Here is a 17,182-nt window from a genome sequence, read left to right on the forward strand (position 1 = left end):
AAAGCGGGTATAGATTGTGTTTCAAAAGTTATATTAAAATTTCGAAATGTATGTTTTCTTAAATTTCGGGATATTTCTAACATTTTAAGACTATTTTGGTAATCTTCTGAAATTATTTTAAGCACGACTCGGTTCGTAATTACGAGTTTCAGAACAAACCGGGCCTTAAACAGTTTGTATTTATTCTCGTGGACACGTGTTAATCTATTAGCAATTGGCTGGATACGTGGCTTGACTCTGTTTAATTTCATTTCTCTCAAGTAAAACACGCAGTTTACTCCCTCTCCTCTCAGTATCTCTCCACCCTCCCGAATTTCCCTCTCTCCCGTTTCAATTTGTCTATGTTTCTTCCGTTCTTATCTGTGGTTTTTGCCTTTGGTTTCCTGGCAATTCTCCCTGTGCCATTTTGTTATTCGCCCGTCTCTGTTGTGCCTGTTTATTCCGATTTCTTTCTCCGCCGTACTCCGGTAACTGTTCGGCCGCCCCTTTTTGTATTCCGATTGTTGGCCTGATTCAGTCTCGTATATATATATATATATATATACCTATATCTATATCTGTGTGACTGTGTGCATGTGTGAGTAGTGTGTTTGTTGCGTGGTGGTGCGTGTGCGGCTCCGTGGTATAGTGTTGTGCGGCTGTGTTTTGTTTCTGTTGGGCCTTGTCCTGTTGGGTCGTTGTGCATTGGATTGGACTTTTGCAGAATTGTTGTTAATTTAAATTCCCTTTTCTTGCAGGAATTTATTGATTACATTCGTGATATTAAATTGTTCGTATCAAAAGTTATTTTTATAACTAATCGATAGAATTTTGCGTTGGAAACCCGAGAATTTATCGGGTACCCGCGAAATTTTGTCGCCGTCCGCGATGACTTTTACGAGTGGACGGTGGACCGTGATGATTGAAATCCGAGTCCTAATATTTTAAAACAAATAAATAAAAATGAAATACGAGTAATAATAATAATTAGTTGGTTTGAATCGGTGGTTGAGATTTATGGAATTGGAATGTAATTGGATAATTGTTGTAATTGTTGTGAACTTTGTGATTTGACGTCGATTGATGTTTCGACGGGTAGTCCGATAGACAAAGGAGATGCTGCCCGATTTTCGGGAAATCGAACTACGAAAATACGAGAGCGTATCCGATAATTATCGGGACGTCAAGTGAATATATATACTTATACTTTATACGAACTTGATTGTATGTTGTGGTGAACGTTCTGTCCAAAACTCAGTAACCCTAATTTCGTAAAATGACGAGTATACGTATTTTCTGAAAATGAACACTGAACCGATTTCGAGAAAGGTAACCTTAATTGTTGTTTGTGTTATTATAATATGAATAATTACAAGTCGGAATATGCTATCGTATGGGTAGGTGGTTAGAGAGGATATGTCAAGCATAACTGAGTGTCTAACAAAGAGTATTTCGCCCTGTAGGTACTAGTCGGGAAACCGAAAGTGGACGTTGGACTAAAGATGACCTAGTAGTCAGTCGACGAGCTCAGTAGAGTTTCAACAGAAAAACCTGAGTGTCGAAATCGAATCTAATGTGGTCTAGTTGTTGGACGTTAAAGCCTGAGCGGTAGAGTCGGCGCACAGTTGATCAGTAATAGTTGTAAAGCCCTGTAAGGCAAGTACATCTAAACCTTTTTCGAGATATAATGCAAATATTTCTAAATTTTTCCCGTAACATATTGTTAAGTATTCAAAATAGCTCTGTTTTATATTGCAAATACTTTGAATCCTTCAGCCTTGAACCTGAGCCACCTCATTTGATCTTTGAGCCGTAAGCCTTATTCTTGGTGAACCATTTCTTGTTGATTTACCAGACACTAAACCACACAAATATGATACTACTCCCCCAAATGTATAACTACCAAACACCAAACACTGGAACAAAATTATTTGAAAACGCAGAAACTTTTATACTCGAACCATTCTTTATAACATCAAAGAACTATACCTTGAAAAATCATTATTTATCTAATACATGATCCTTTTACAGACTGAAAACCGTTTCTTATACATACTCTGATATACCCTTGTGATATCCATGAATTTCCTTACGTTTTATTTAAGTGTTTAATCGTCATTGATTGTGATCTTGTTTTATTGAATTATATTGTTTATCATATTGAACTACTTTAGAATTGGATAGTTTTTTTATATATATGGACCAGATTCGAGGTCAGACCATATCAATGGTCAGGTTAGGCCAATGTGTGCCTTGGATCCAGTAATTAGAGTAGTGATGTGTGCTTTGCTCGGGGTTAGTATAACGACCCTTATTTTTTTATTATTATTATTTAAATGTGTAATTATGGAATAAATAATTAAATAAAATATTTATGTGGGTTCAGTCAGTGGGTTATTATTCCGTCACTATGTGTATGTGATTACTAGTGTATGGAATTGAATTGTGTGGTTAATTGATAAATTGTATGATTTTGCATCGTTGTTAAAAATGGTGTGATTGTAGTTTTATTTCCATAAACACTTGGAATCTCTCTAAAATTGTTTTTATGACTTTATAATTTCAATAATTATTTTTAAGACTTTATAAAATTGAGAAATTAATATTTCATTAATTACTTAATTTTAAATGATTTTCTGAGTGTGTTTAATGGCAAAATCCATATAAAATTATGGAAATCTTCAAAAATTATGAAACTCATATTCTGTTAAGTTCGTATTATTCTGCGAATTTTTAAATTTTTGTTGGGAATTTTTGAGATTAAATTCGCCGCGTTGTTGGTTCGTTTAATCGTCAAATGCGGGTATAAATTGCGTTTCAAAAATACTTTAAAAATTTTGAAAATTTTTATTTTTAATAACCTTGAATTATTTGGGACATTTTAAAATTCATTTGGTAAATTTATGGGTTAATTTTTACCCGTAGTTATTCGTTGGATTGATAAATTACGGTACGAACTCAGATTAGCGGGATACAGAATGAGATAAATACAATTATACTTATCCCCAATTCTTATTTCTCTCCTTATCTCTCCAGCATCACTCTCTTTCTTCCTAATCTCTCTCGCTTCACAATAATCTCCTCCCTCTCGATTCTTTCTTCCCCCCCCCCGATTCTCTCTTAATCCCTCTCCCTCCTCCCATTTCTCCTTCGGCTGCAGTTAAGCACCGCCTTGATCATCTGTTTCAGGCCACCAGCCCTGTTCCGACCTGGTCTGTGGCGGTTGTGTGTGTGTGCGTAGTTCATATGTGGGTGTGTGATTATTGTGTGTATATGCGCGTGTATCTACACGCATGCATATATGCAGTGGTAAGGTTAAAAAAATTGTTGTGTTTCCTGGTTCTTGTTGCCCTTGATTACTCGGTTTTCCGGCCCCAAGGCCGCTGTGTGTTGCTTGCAGTTTGAATGGTATCCGGTTGCTGTGATGTTACTGTATTGATTAATTTGAATATATCCCTGGTTGGATTGTTCGAATTGCTTGACCGATTTATTAAAAGAATAATCGAGTGAATTTCGGCGGTTACTCGTATTTGATTTTTAATTAATATTGGTGAAATTTCGACAGGAAACCCGTAGGGGTACCGTCGAAATTATGCCACGTCAACGATGAACTAGTTGAGCTGACGGATAATTGGCGATGATGATTCATGACCCAAATATTAAATAGATACCAATTAGTTATAAAATAATTTCTCGGATCAAAAATTTGTTATTTTAAATAAAGTCAGGCATATAATTTTGGATGGTGAATAGTGATTACTGGGTTGATTGGTTGGGTGATTGATTGGGTTTGGTTGCGTTATCAGTTGGATTGTGGATTATTGATGTTGTGAATTTGGTTGTTGGTTTTGGTGTCGATATGAGATCGACTGGTAGTCCAATAAATAGAGGAGGTGCTGTCCGGGTTTCGGAAGATTACTATTTCGGAAACATTTCCTATAATTATCGGACTTACCAATTGAGTCGTTTGCCTATATTATTATAGATATAACGTTTCTTAATTTAATTTTTGGTACGAGTACTAACTCGGATTAGTACGACCTTGAGTTGTATTTGATTAACCGTTACTCAGATAAACTTACTAACTTATGTTGGTCGGTTTATCTTACTAACGATTAATTAAGTATAAATTCGGTTCTGCTAGTCTAGGTTAAAACTCAAAACCAAAAATTCCAAACAGTAGTCATATGTAACACAGTTGGGTGTATATCTATATATTTTGTGAAGAATCAATTCCAAAACCTATTTTCGGTATCGAGAGTATATGTATATTCTGAAAGTAATTAGTGAACTGGGTTGTGAATATATGAACCTTAATTGTTAAGTAAGTTGTAATAGTTTGAATATGTGCGAGTTGGGATTGTTATCGTTTGGATAGAGTTGGTATCAAGGATATGTCAAGCATACCTAGACGTCTAACGTAGGTTATTTCAGCACTGTAGGTTCTAGTCGGAGGACTTCAGAAGTGAGATCGAACTAAGATAACCTAGTGATCAGTTGGCAAGCGCAGCGGGGTTTCTAAGGAAAAGACCTGAGCGTTGAAGTCGGATCCAAGATAGTCAAATAGTAAAGCGATAAAGCCGAGTGTCTCGAATCGGTTCAAGGCCAATCAGAGATAGTTGTAACGCTCTGCAAAGCATGTACCCCTGAACTAATCTTTTACAGTTCAGTATATATGAATAGTTGTTGATTTAAATTACGTACTGGAACAGAACATTTTAAGTTACATATTCCCCGTATTTAAATATGTTTTACTGAACGAGGTTTTGGGGAAAAAGTAACTTTTGAAAATGCATATCTCTAGATTGTGATTAAAAATTAAAAAAGGATTTTTAGAATGTGTGTTGTAATTGTTTAAAAAGGAGATAGGTGTAAATGGTTTTGGAAACTGGATAAACATAAATCAGATATTGGATGGTCAGTTGGCGTAAGAGGTCCGTTATTAGACTATAAACCATTAAACCTTTATCAGATATATAAAAGAGGATGAATTCTAGGGACAGCTGATCAGTCTTTCCCACCACAAATTTTATTCCGAAACTCAGAGACTAGCTAGGTCTCTGTCATGCTGGACTAAGCGGCCTACTAATGCGCGCATCCGACTTAGCCTCTTACGCAACAATGCTGGGCCGTTCTATGGGTCCAGAAATGGACAGTGATTTTGGAAAGGAAATAGCATGCTAAAATTTAACTCTGGTAATTTTACACAGCACACTACAGATGATGTTATTTTGCAAAGCATGCTAGTTTTGATATCCAGTTTATACTAGTTTTACACGTTTCTAGCAAGATTTGAATTATGTTCCCATAACTGCTTTATTTTAAACTGATTTACTTGTTATTCATATAGTGGTGCTGCTGAGTAAGCAATTGCTCACCCTTGCAGAATATTTTATATATATTGCAGATGTCCAAGAGATTCTTGCGCAGTAGTCAGGGCAGAGTTCCAGCTCCTTTCGTGTCAGGCTCCTCTAAGTTAGTTGTGTTCAGACCAGATGAGGTACGTTGAGCTGCTGCATTAAATAGTGGTCAGGATTGTGTAAGGAGGTAATTTGGGTTTCGTTAGTTGAATAAACTAAGTCATACTTAAACCTGGAAAAGGTCTTGGTAAAGGGGTCATAGTTATGTATTATTAATGAGTTGGATTCAATTATGATTGTTATTATTGTTGTTAGTGACGTCAACTCCTGACACCGGGGTTGAGGCCGTCACAGTTGGTATCAGAGCTACAAGTTTGAGTCCCTGATTTAGGTTAGGAGCGGAGTCAAAAGAGTGCAGAAAGGTATGTATATAGGTGTGAGTCAGCAACTCAATCAGAGGAGCAAGTCTATGAGTTTAGTCAAGGGTTTCGGAAGCGTAACCCTGACTTTTGTTGAGGATTGACTGGAACTGCCCTAGTTTAGAGTACGTCTCCTTTGTATATGTATTATTAGTAATGTTCGATAGAGATTTCTAGATTCCCTCTCGAGAATTCGAGTCTGATTGAGCGAATTCAGCTTCCGAGCAGACCTTTGATGTGTCAGCTGAAGAGACGCCAACTTTATTTCTAAATATCATAATTTCTGTGTCGAGGAATGTTATTCGACTGATTGTGTGACCTTGGTGAGTTCGGATAGCGTGATAATAGTCAGAGGTTGTTATGACGACTAAGTTTGGTAGTGAATGTGGATTAGAACGGGAGGTGATATATTTGAACTCTTTTATTTCTTCCTTGAAATACATTTTATCTCCAGAGTAATTGTTTCTTATTCTATAAGTTATTTATCTTTCTTGTGAGAAAGTTGTGAACCCGAAGTAAGTTACTTAGGGTTCTGTTGATCTCATCACAAACCAGATTCATCCCTTCCTATTTGTAAATTTTCTTTTTAACATTGTTTCATCTCTCAGAAATTCTATTGGTTGATTGGGGCAAATAATGCATATGAATTGACCATTTGTCTGTGTGGCCAAAGGGTCTGGTGGGATGCCACCGAATTATGTGTTGTGACCCTATGGTACTAAGACTGGCCATCTTATGTACTTGTATGGTTGCTCTCAGTCATACCTACATTTTATTCTTTACTGTTTCTTCTTATTCGATTTCCTTGAGCCGGAAATTTAATTGGATATTCTATGGAAATGAATTTCTGCGATTAGATGGTCCTCGTTATTGAAAGCAAGTAAGAGCGACTATTGAGAAGAACGAGAGTCCTATATTAGGATATCATTTAAAAATAATGGTAACCGTGAGAGTTCAGGACCTAATGATGGAATTATAGCCTCAGGAAAAGTAATTAAAGGTTGATGGGTTACTTGCGGGTGACAAGACATCATCCTTAGAAGAAGGGTTGATTAAACCATGAACGATGGAGCTTAGTAGAGTCAGTGTCCCTTAAGCTTGACTCGATTTATCGGCTTGTTCTACATAGTGTGTGACTAATATATTCAGCCGACTTTTATGGTATGTTGGAGAAATTTAGATGTTGTACCTGAGTAGAGAGGGGAAGTTGGTTAGTTGATGTCTTGAGGAACCGTGCTGCGATATTTAGTTTCTTTGTATGTTAGATTTCCTGAACTGTGGGTGATTCTGTTACTGTTATTGTTGCTATGATTACTAGTGCTGTTAATCTGGATTTCTTTTATAAATGGACCCCGATATTAAAGACTTGGGTACTGTGATTGGGCAGCATTTTCCTGATACAGGTGCACCGTTTAAACGGTGATACCCTTTTTGTCGAATAATTTTGTTATGTTTTGAATAAACTCATTTATATATTTCAGGAAGATGCCACCCAAGAAAGCTACCCATTCTAAAGAAAATAGTAGTAGTTTTACGGAGGGTCCAGCTATAAATGAAATTCTAGATTTATTGCATCAGCAGCAGCAACAACAGTTGCAGTTAATCCAACAGGTTCAGCAGCAATTACTGTTGCAGCAACAACAACAAGGAGGGAACCGAAGTGCTAGTTTTAAATCTTTTCAGAATGGTAACCCTCCTAGATTTAAAGGTGAACCTAATCCAGTAGCTGCTGGAGCATGGTTAAAAGAGATGGAGAAAGCTTTTAATCTTGTTCAAGTAAATGAGAATCATAAGACTGATTATGTGAGCTATTTCTTGAAAAATGAAGCAATTACTGGTGGGATTCAACAAAGGCGTTAGAAGGAGAAGGCCCTGTTCCATGGGCTAGGTTTACTGAATTATTTTTGGAAAAGTATTTTCCTGACGGTGTGAAGAATCAAATGGAGATTGAGTTTTTAGAACTGAAGCAAGGTGATAGAAGTGTAGCTGAGTATGAGGCTAAGTTCACGGAGTTAGCTAGGTTGCACCAGATTATGTGTGATCTGAAGCTCAGAATGCAAGGAGGTTTCAACAAGGATTGAAGCCTGAAATTCGTAGTGGAGTGGTGGCATTGCAACTCAAGATGTATCATTTCGTAGTTCAAGCCGCCTTAGTAATTGAATTTGATCAGAATTTAGCCGCTAGAGAAAAAGAAGATAAGAAGCGAAAGATTGATGATATGAAAGAAGTATTAGGTCAAGAAGAATCCAATCAGATGTCTCATAAAAAGGTGGGAAGAAGTAAAGATAAAGAATTTAGAGGGAAAGGTATTTCTTTAAACAGGATTAGTAACACCTCAGCCAGCTCTAGTCAGGCCAATTCGGTTAAGTCGCCTAAATTGGAGTGTAAGCAATACGGTAAGAGGCATGGTGGAAGGTGTAAAGCAAATACTAAATGTTTTAGGTGTAGTCAGAAGGGATATTATGCGTCAGAATGTAAGGTGGAAAATCCAAGAGTCGTCTGTTACAACTGTGGCAAGATAGGGCATGTTGCCAAGAATTGTAGAAGTAATTCCCGAGATAGCATGAGAGGTAGTGCATCAAAAGGTTTGACGTCCAGTATAGCCAAGGCTAAGACTTGTAATGTGATTAAAAGTTTAGCTGCTCAAAACCCTGATAAGGAACCAGGGCAATAATTGATTACCGGAAGAAGCAAACAATAATATCTGTGGAAGCTAATATTAGGATAAGTATTCAAGGACATAAGCAAGAAGGTAAGGCGTAACTAGCGCATATAAGGGATATTAAGAAGGAAGCACCTAAGTTGGAAGAAAATTAAGATAATAAGTAACGTCCCAAAGGTTTTATTAAATAACTTACCAGTATAATCTTGGAGTATAAGATAGTTGGATTGGTGTTAAAAGCCCGTAACGTAAGGCCCAGTAGGAATCCAGTAATTAGTAAAGGAAACTTCGGGATTGTGGAATGAAAGAATAATGAGGCAAGGTGCATTCCGTGTTATGCACTGATGTGATTCATAGAAAAGGAGAATGGATGTATGAAGTTATGTGATGATTATCAGCAGTTGGAAAGGTGGACGAATATGAATAAGTAACCCTGCAAAAAATTTATTATTTATGAAAGGAACGTGTTGGTTCTTGAAGGAAGACCTAAGATCGGACTATTGTCAGCTAAAGGTAAGCCTGAAGACATACCAAAGATTGCAATTAGTATGAGTTATGAGTGCTGTAAGTTTTGGTGATAATAGGAGGAGTAACGAGTGTATCAGTTGTCTATAAGGAATTAAGGAATATGGTGTATCAGGAGTACTTGCATGGTATAATCGTATTTATTGATAACATCCTCGCCCATCTAAGGGCTAAGAAAGGCCAAGTTGAAAACCTAAAGAAATGCCGCGAAGGGTTGAACAGTAGCAATTGTATATTAAATCTTAAGAGTATGAAGTCTGGTCAGGAGTATGGTTGTTTGAGTAATTACCAACTAAGCAAGGTCCATTTAAGGACCGATGTCTTGAATAGGAGAGAAGAAATGAATATGGTTAAGAATATTGAGGAATTAATCGAAGAATTGGAAAGAGTGGAAGGTGAAGTTCGAATACCTGAAGTTAAGAAGAAGTGAAGATATGAGATTACCTTCCAGCCTTAATTGATGGAAATCAGTAAGAAGTGCTCAGATGTTTGGAAATTGAGTTAAAAGAGAGTACCATCTATCATCCGTAAGCAAAGGGCCAAAGTGAAAAGACGATTTAGACAATATAAAATATGTTGAGAGTATATATATAATATGTTATAAGTGTCAATGTTAAAGCGATATGTTTTTTTTTATTTGAATCAAGCCATTGATTAGGAGCCAATGGGCTCTCATCCAAATTTATTCTGCGTAAAATAATCAATCCATATCCTAGATCGTTAAGAGTGAATCCTTAATAATGAATTTAGGTCTATGGTGAGTATGTGATGAATAAAACCCCGAGTAGAAGAGTTTACCTGGAAGTTAGGGTCAGATATGCTTGACAAATATCCTCACTTATTTGGTTAAGTCAGATTCTGAGGACATAGTCTTTTAAGGGGGAAAGGATATAACGACCCTTATATTTTTATTATTATTATTTAAATGTGTAATTATGGAATAAAGAATTAAATAAAATATTTATGTGGGTTCAGTCAATGGGTTATTACTCTGTCACCATGTGTATGTGATTACTAGTGTATGGAATTGAATTGTGTGGTTAATTGATAAATTGTATGATTTTGTATCGTTGTTAAAAATGGTATGATTGTAGGTTTATTTCCATAAACACTTGGACTCTCTCTAAAATTGTTTTTATGACTTTCTAATTTCAATAATTATTTTTAGAAATTTATAAAATTGAGAAATCAATATTTCATTAATTACTTATTTTTAAATGATTTTCTGAGTGTGTTTAATGGTAAAATCCATATTTAATTATGGAAATCTTCAAAAATTATGAAACTCATATTCTGTTAAGTTCGTATTATTCTGAGAATTTTTAAATTTTTTTTGGGAATTTTTGAGATTAAATTCGCCGCGCTGTTGGTTCGTTTAATCGTCAAATACGGGTATAAATTGCGTTTCAAAAATACTTTAAAAATTTTGAAAAATTTTATTTTTAATAACCTTGAATTATTTGGGACATTTTAAAATTCATTTGGTAAATTTACGGGTTAATTTTTACCCGTAGTTATTCGTTAGATTGATAAATTACGGTACGAACTCAGATTAGCGGGATACAGAATGAGATAAATACAATTATACTTATCCCCAATTCTTATTTCTCTCCTTATCTCTCCAGCATCACTCTCTTTCTTCCTAATCTCTCTCGCTTCACAATAATCTCCTCCCTCTCGATTCTTTCTTCCCCCCCCCCGATTCTCTCTTAATCCCTCTCCCTCCTCCCATTTCTCCTTCGGCTGCAGTTAAGCGCCGCCTTGATCATCTGTTTCAGGCCATCAGCCCTGTTCCGACCTGGTCTGTGGCGGTTGTGTGTGTGTGCGTAGTTCATATGTGGGTGTGTTATTGTTGTGTGTATATGCGCGTGTATCTACACGCGTGTATATGTGCAGTGGTAAGGTTAAAAAAATTGCTGTGTTTCCTGGTTCTTGTCGCCCTTGATTACTCAGTTTTTCGGCCCCAAGGCCGCTGTGTGTTGCTTACAGTTTGAATGGTATCCGGTTGCTGTGATGTTACTGTATTGATTAATTTGAATATATCCCTGGTTGGATTGTTCGAATTGCTTGACCGATTTTATTAAAAGAATAATCGAGTGAATTTCGGCGATTACTCGTATTTGATTTTTAATTAATATTGGTGAAATTTCGACAGGAAACCCGTAGGGGTACCGTCGAAATTATGCCACGTCACCGATGAACTCGTTGAGCTGACGGATAATTGGTGATGATGATTGAGCCAAATATTATATAGATACCAATTAGTTATAAAATAATTTCTCGGATCAAAATTTGTTATTTTAAATAAAGTCAGGCATATAATTTTGGATGGTGAATAGTGATTACTGGGTTGATTGGTTGGGTGATTGATTGGGTTTGGTTGCGTTATCGGTTGGATTGTGGATTATTGATGTTGTGAATTTGATTGTTGGTTTTGGTGTCGATATGAGATCGACTGGTAGTCCAATAAATAGAGGAGGTGATGTCCGGATTTCGGAAGATTACTATTTCGGAAACATTTCCTATAATTATCGGACTTACCAATTGAGTCGTTTGCTTATAATATTGTAGATATAACGTTTCTTAATTTAATTTTTGGTACGAGTACTAACTCGGATTAGTACGACCTTGAGTTGTATTTGATTAACCGTTACTCAGATAAACTTACTAACTTATATTGGTCGGTTTATCTTACTAACGATTAATTAAGTATAAATTCGATTCTGCTAGTCTAGGTTAAAACTCAAAACCAAAAATTCCAAACAGTAGTCATATGTAACACAGTTGGGTGTATATCTATATATTTTGTGAAGAATGAATTCCAAAACCTATTTTCGGTATCGAGAGTATATGTATATTCTGAAAGTAATTAGTGAACTGGGTTGTGAATATATGAACCTTAATTGTTAAGTAAGTTGTAATAGTTCGAATATGTGCGAGTTGGGATTGTTATCGTTTGGATAGAGTTGGTATCGAGGATATGTCAAGCATACCTAGACGTCTAACGTAGGGTATTTCGGCACTATAGGTTCTAGTCGGAGGACTTCAGAAGTGAGATCGAACTAAGATAACCTAGTGATCAGTCGGCAAGCGCAGCGAGGTTCCTAAGCAAAAGACCTGAGCGTTGAAGTCGGATCCAGGATAGTCAAATAGTAAAGCGATAAAGCCGAGTGTCTCGAATCGGTTCAAGGCTAATCAGAGATAGTTGTAACGCTCTGCAAAGCATGTACCCCTGAACTAATCTTTTACAGTTCAGTATATATGAATAGTTGTTGATTTAAATTACGTACTGGAATAGAACGTTTTAAGTTACGTATTCCCCGTATTTAAATATGTTTTACTAAACGAGGTTTTGGGGAAAAAGTAACTTCTGATAATGCCTATCTCTAGATTGTGATTAAAAATTAAAAAAGGATTTTTAGAATGTGTGCTGTAATTGTTTAAAAAGGAGATAGGTGTAAATGGTTTTGGAAACTGGATAAACATAAATCAGATATTGGATGGTCAGTTGGCGTAAGAGGTCCTTTATTAGGTAACGGCCCAGCATGGTTGCGTAAGAGGCTAAGTCAGATGCGCGCACTGGTAGGCCGCTTAGTCCAGCATGATAGAGACCTTGCTAGTCTCTGAGTTCCGGAACAAAATTTGTGGTGGGATAGACTGATCAACTGTCCCTAGAATTCATCCTCTTTTATATATCTGATAAAGGTTTAATGGTTTATAGTCCCCGTAACGGGACAGGTAATTTATGGGTCCAGCAATGGACAGTGGTTTTGGAAAAGAAATAGCATGCTAAAATTTAACTCTGTTAATTTTACACAGCACACTACAGATGATGTTATTTTGCAAAGCATGCTAGTTTTGATATCCAGTTTATACTAGTTTTACCCGTTTCTGGCAAGATATGAATTATGTTCCTATAACTGCTTTACTTTAAACTGATTTACTTGTTATTCATATAGTGGTGCTGCTGAGTAAGCAATTGCTCACCCTTGTAGAATATTTTATATGTATTGCAGATGTCCAAGAGATTCTTGCGCAGTAGTCAGGGCAGAGTTCCAGCTCCTTTCGTGTCAGGCTCCTCTGAGTTAGTTGTGTTCAAATCAGATGAGGTCTGTTGAGCTGCTACATTAAAATAGTGGTCAGGATTGTGTAAGGAGGTAATTTAGATTTCGTTAGTTGAATAACCTAAGTCATACTTAAACCTGGAAAAGGTCTTGGTAAAGGGGTCATAGTTATGTATTATTAATGGGTTGGATTGAATTATGATTGTTATTATTGTTGTTAGTGACGTCAACTCCTGACCCCGGGGTTGAGGCCGTCACAGTTAGTGCGTGACTGATCTGCAGCCTAACCCTGGTTTTTAAAACTTAAAATGAATATCTAATTCTAAGGATTGTTTAACAATAAACTTGATTCCTCTGAATCATTCCATTTGAACATTGCTTAACCTCAGTTATCACTGTTATGACTTGCTGAGCTAGTTTGCTCACCCTTGCGATTCTTTTTATATATTTTACAGTTGAAAAGAATATGGATGATAATGAAGTTCCTCAATCCAAAGTGCGGGCTAGGGTTCCAGTTGAGTTGGATCGAGCTAGAAGGAGCTTCATACGGTAGAGAGATAGTAAGATTGTAAGAATAATTTTATTATCAGTTGTAAGTTAAATTAGTTCTGATTTGGTACGTTGTAATAAAAGTTAAGGTTATGGCTTGTTTTCATACTTTAACCTGTTGCGATCCGTGGTTATGTAAAGCAGGGTCATTTTAAATAGTATCTCCTATACAGATTTATATATTCTGTATGTATTGTGGACCCGAAACTTCTGACCCGGGTTTGGAGGGCGCCACAGGTTGGTATCAGAGCTACAGGTTATAAGTCACTGAAATAAGCCTAGATTGTCGGGATTGGGTAGAAGGTTAGGATTAGGAATAGGAAATAGAAAGATAAGACGTTGTGAGGATTGAGTACGATTGTATAGTAGGTCTCTGGCACGGTTCGTGTTGCAATTCGGGATTCTTAGCTTGTGACATGATTTCCAGACAACGGCAATGGCAGATCCTGATTTCCCTGTATGATCTGATCGTTTGTAGCTTTCTGTTCAAGGATCGTCATCTTCTCTCGGATTTGATTTGCATCTTGTTCCTCCATCAGTATTAACGGTACTACCTTCTGTTATGACAGTCACACCTCTTCAAGCTATTCTACGCTATTCTACCACCTCTTGATACGAGACTACCTATTTAAGAACCTCCATCTGTTTATTCTTGTTTTACTGGACATTCCACTGTGAGTGTATCTCTTTAGGTTACCCTACATCATGTTCTATACCCTCAGTTTAAAACTTGTCCTATGAAGCAATAGTACCTACGAGAATGGATTCGAGGGTTACTGTAAATGGTGAGTACTTGAAATATAAATAAAGGTGAGAAGAAGTTTAGAAAGAAGATTCAAGTGTTCCGGAGGATAGCTGTTGTCAGGTTAAAAGAAGCCATTAGTAATTAGGCCACCCATGACTAGCTTGTGGAAATGGATTAGATAAATACTGAAAAGAGAGAGTTAGAGGAGATTATGGATCTGGAGTTTTCTTGAAGTTAGATAATGGCGTTATGACGATATGATTTATTTATAGTAACAAGGTGATATAACACTAGACGACTTGTTGACTATTGGATAGTCTGTTCCACTTAACGATTGCAAAGTTGATAATGGGAGTATTACTAGTATGGAAGCCTTGATGTGAAGTTATGAATAAGATAACATGCAACGACAATTGAAGTTTCGTCGACTAAGGAAGGCAAATGGACACGATGAAGGAGAAAAGGTAGATTGAAGTGAACGGACCTTTATGTGATAGTTTCTTTAATTTAGTACCTTGTTATAAGTAGGAAGGACAACAACCAACTCATATAGTAAGGACAATCAGATTTGTGATTTTTAAAACCTTTAAACCAGTTTTTGAAAAAGATTTTCTCTAGCAAAATTTCTAAAAGCTTTTTTTTAAATAAAAATAAGTTTTAAACCTTGATTGTCAAGTTACTACTTGAGTTTCTTATTTGTTAAAAGACCCGGATTACCTGGAAGGTTACTTGTTTCAGACTTAGTCTTGTTAATTCAGAGAATAAAGTAACCCGCGATTATGAAGAAGTGATTATTCCTAACAGTAAGGTGCACATATTGTTTGATAAAATTAACAACATAATCAGCGTACGGAGTAACTATTCGTCCAATTACTAGGACTATCAGAGTTCGAAGAATTCATTGATTTAACAGAAGCCTGGGCATGACCGAAGAAGATTGGGAAGATTTTCAGACTTTTCAAAAAGAAGAATACTATTAATAAAAGGATCGTTATGTTGAATGATCCGTAGTTATTCTAAATTAAAAGAGGAAACTCTTAGTTATCTAGTAGGAACGCCATTATGATTAAATTGTTAAAGTATTATACGTTTAGGTACGATGTTAAAGACGCAAGACTTAACAAGTAAGAATCCACTATATTGCTTGATTTGCGAAGGCATTTCAGCGTACTTTCTAAAAGTTGTTACATGACACAATTGGGATATGATTGAACAAGCTTGAAAGATGAATACAAGTGAAATGTGGATGGTGACCAATGGTATCGTTCTTGTCTTCAATATTACAGTGTATATTCTTTTTTAATTCCTAAAAAGGTATAAACTTTTTTTCTTAATAAACTCCTTATGATGATATCAAAAATGAGGATATTGAATTCCTTTCAAATTTAATTGTTCCTCTTAAATTTGCTCTCTGATTGGGACGAGCAGTATAATGGTGAGACGCTTTGTCAGGAATGACAAAGAGTCGGGTGGGACGCCACCTGATCATGTGCTGTATGCCATATGGTATGAAAGACTGACCATATTAAGTACCAATGTGGTTGTCTCATTCATATTCAAATCCTTACTCCTTCTTTCTTTTCAACTCTAATTTTGTTGAATTGTGAATCCTTCTAGTTGTTTTGTTGTATTGTCGTTCTTAGCAAGAGTTTTTCCAAACAGAAATCAACGTATTATGAACCAAGCGGACAAAGTTCTAGCTACCTCTTTTGCATGGGAAGGAAACAAGGGCAAATGGCGAGAATTGCAAATCACTAGCCCAGTTAAGGATACACGAAGAGTCAAGAGAATCTACTCCAATAAGGAATACGTCTCCGAGAATGAGAATTTATGATTTGTCTGTGAAATATGTTATTCAAAATACGGATGTAGTGACGTGAATGATTATTGTGGATACCTTACGCGTTAAAGTATTAATAGATGTGAGAGAAACTTAATTGTTTATCTCTCAAGGTTTTGTTGATATGATGAATTACCCTGTTGAATTGATAAGACTAGGATCAAAGGACTAGCAAGTCAAGAACTTGTAACTGTTGAATAAGTAAGTACCAATAGTGGAATTGAGATTTCTGGCAATAAGTTGTGAATAATTGATATCATTTGAGATAGGAGGATTTGACATTATTTTAAGGAATGGACTAACTATTTAAGCGTAAGGCCCAGACAGACTGTCTTGATGAAAGGATAATTTTGAAGATATTAACTAAGAATATGATGAGGTATAAAGGAAGAAGGATAGTAAAGAATTTGTTAACGATGATTACGGTGATCAAGATGTGAGCATTATGGTGATTATGAGATAAATAAAAGTCAGAAGCAAACAAAATTTGAAGATTTTATAGCAATTAAGGAGTTTTAAGATATATTTCCAGACGAGTTACCAATATTTCCTTCAGATAGAGAAATTGACTTAGCACCTGAAATGAAGCCAGTGTTCAAAGCCCCGCATAGAATAGCGCCAGTTAAAATGAAGAAGGTAGTCAGGAAAATGCAAGACATGTTAGAAGAAGGAGCGATTAGACCTAGTGTACCCCCTAAGGTGCACCGGTCCTGATTGTTAATAAGAAAGATGGAAGTATGAGCTTATACGTCGATTAGCGAAAGTTCAATAAGTTTACTATCAAGAGCAAGTATCTGTTACCTCGAACTACTGATTTGTTTGATCAAATAGAAGAAGCAAAGTATTTTCTAAAATTGATTTAAGATTTGGGCAGTACCAATTGGAGATTGAACCTATGGACATATCAAGGATAATTTTCAGAACTAAGTACTGCTGCTATAAAGTTCTAGTGATGTCATTTGAATTAACCACTATACCAATAATATTTAAACTTGATGGACAGAATCTTTAAGGAATATCTGGATGAGTTGTAATTGTG

The sequence above is a fragment of the Apium graveolens genome, chromosome 4 (genome assembly GCF_009905375.1).
Source record: "Apium graveolens cultivar Ventura chromosome 4, ASM990537v1, whole genome shotgun sequence".
Lineage (NCBI taxonomy): Eukaryota > Viridiplantae > Streptophyta > Magnoliopsida > Apiales > Apiaceae > Apium > Apium graveolens.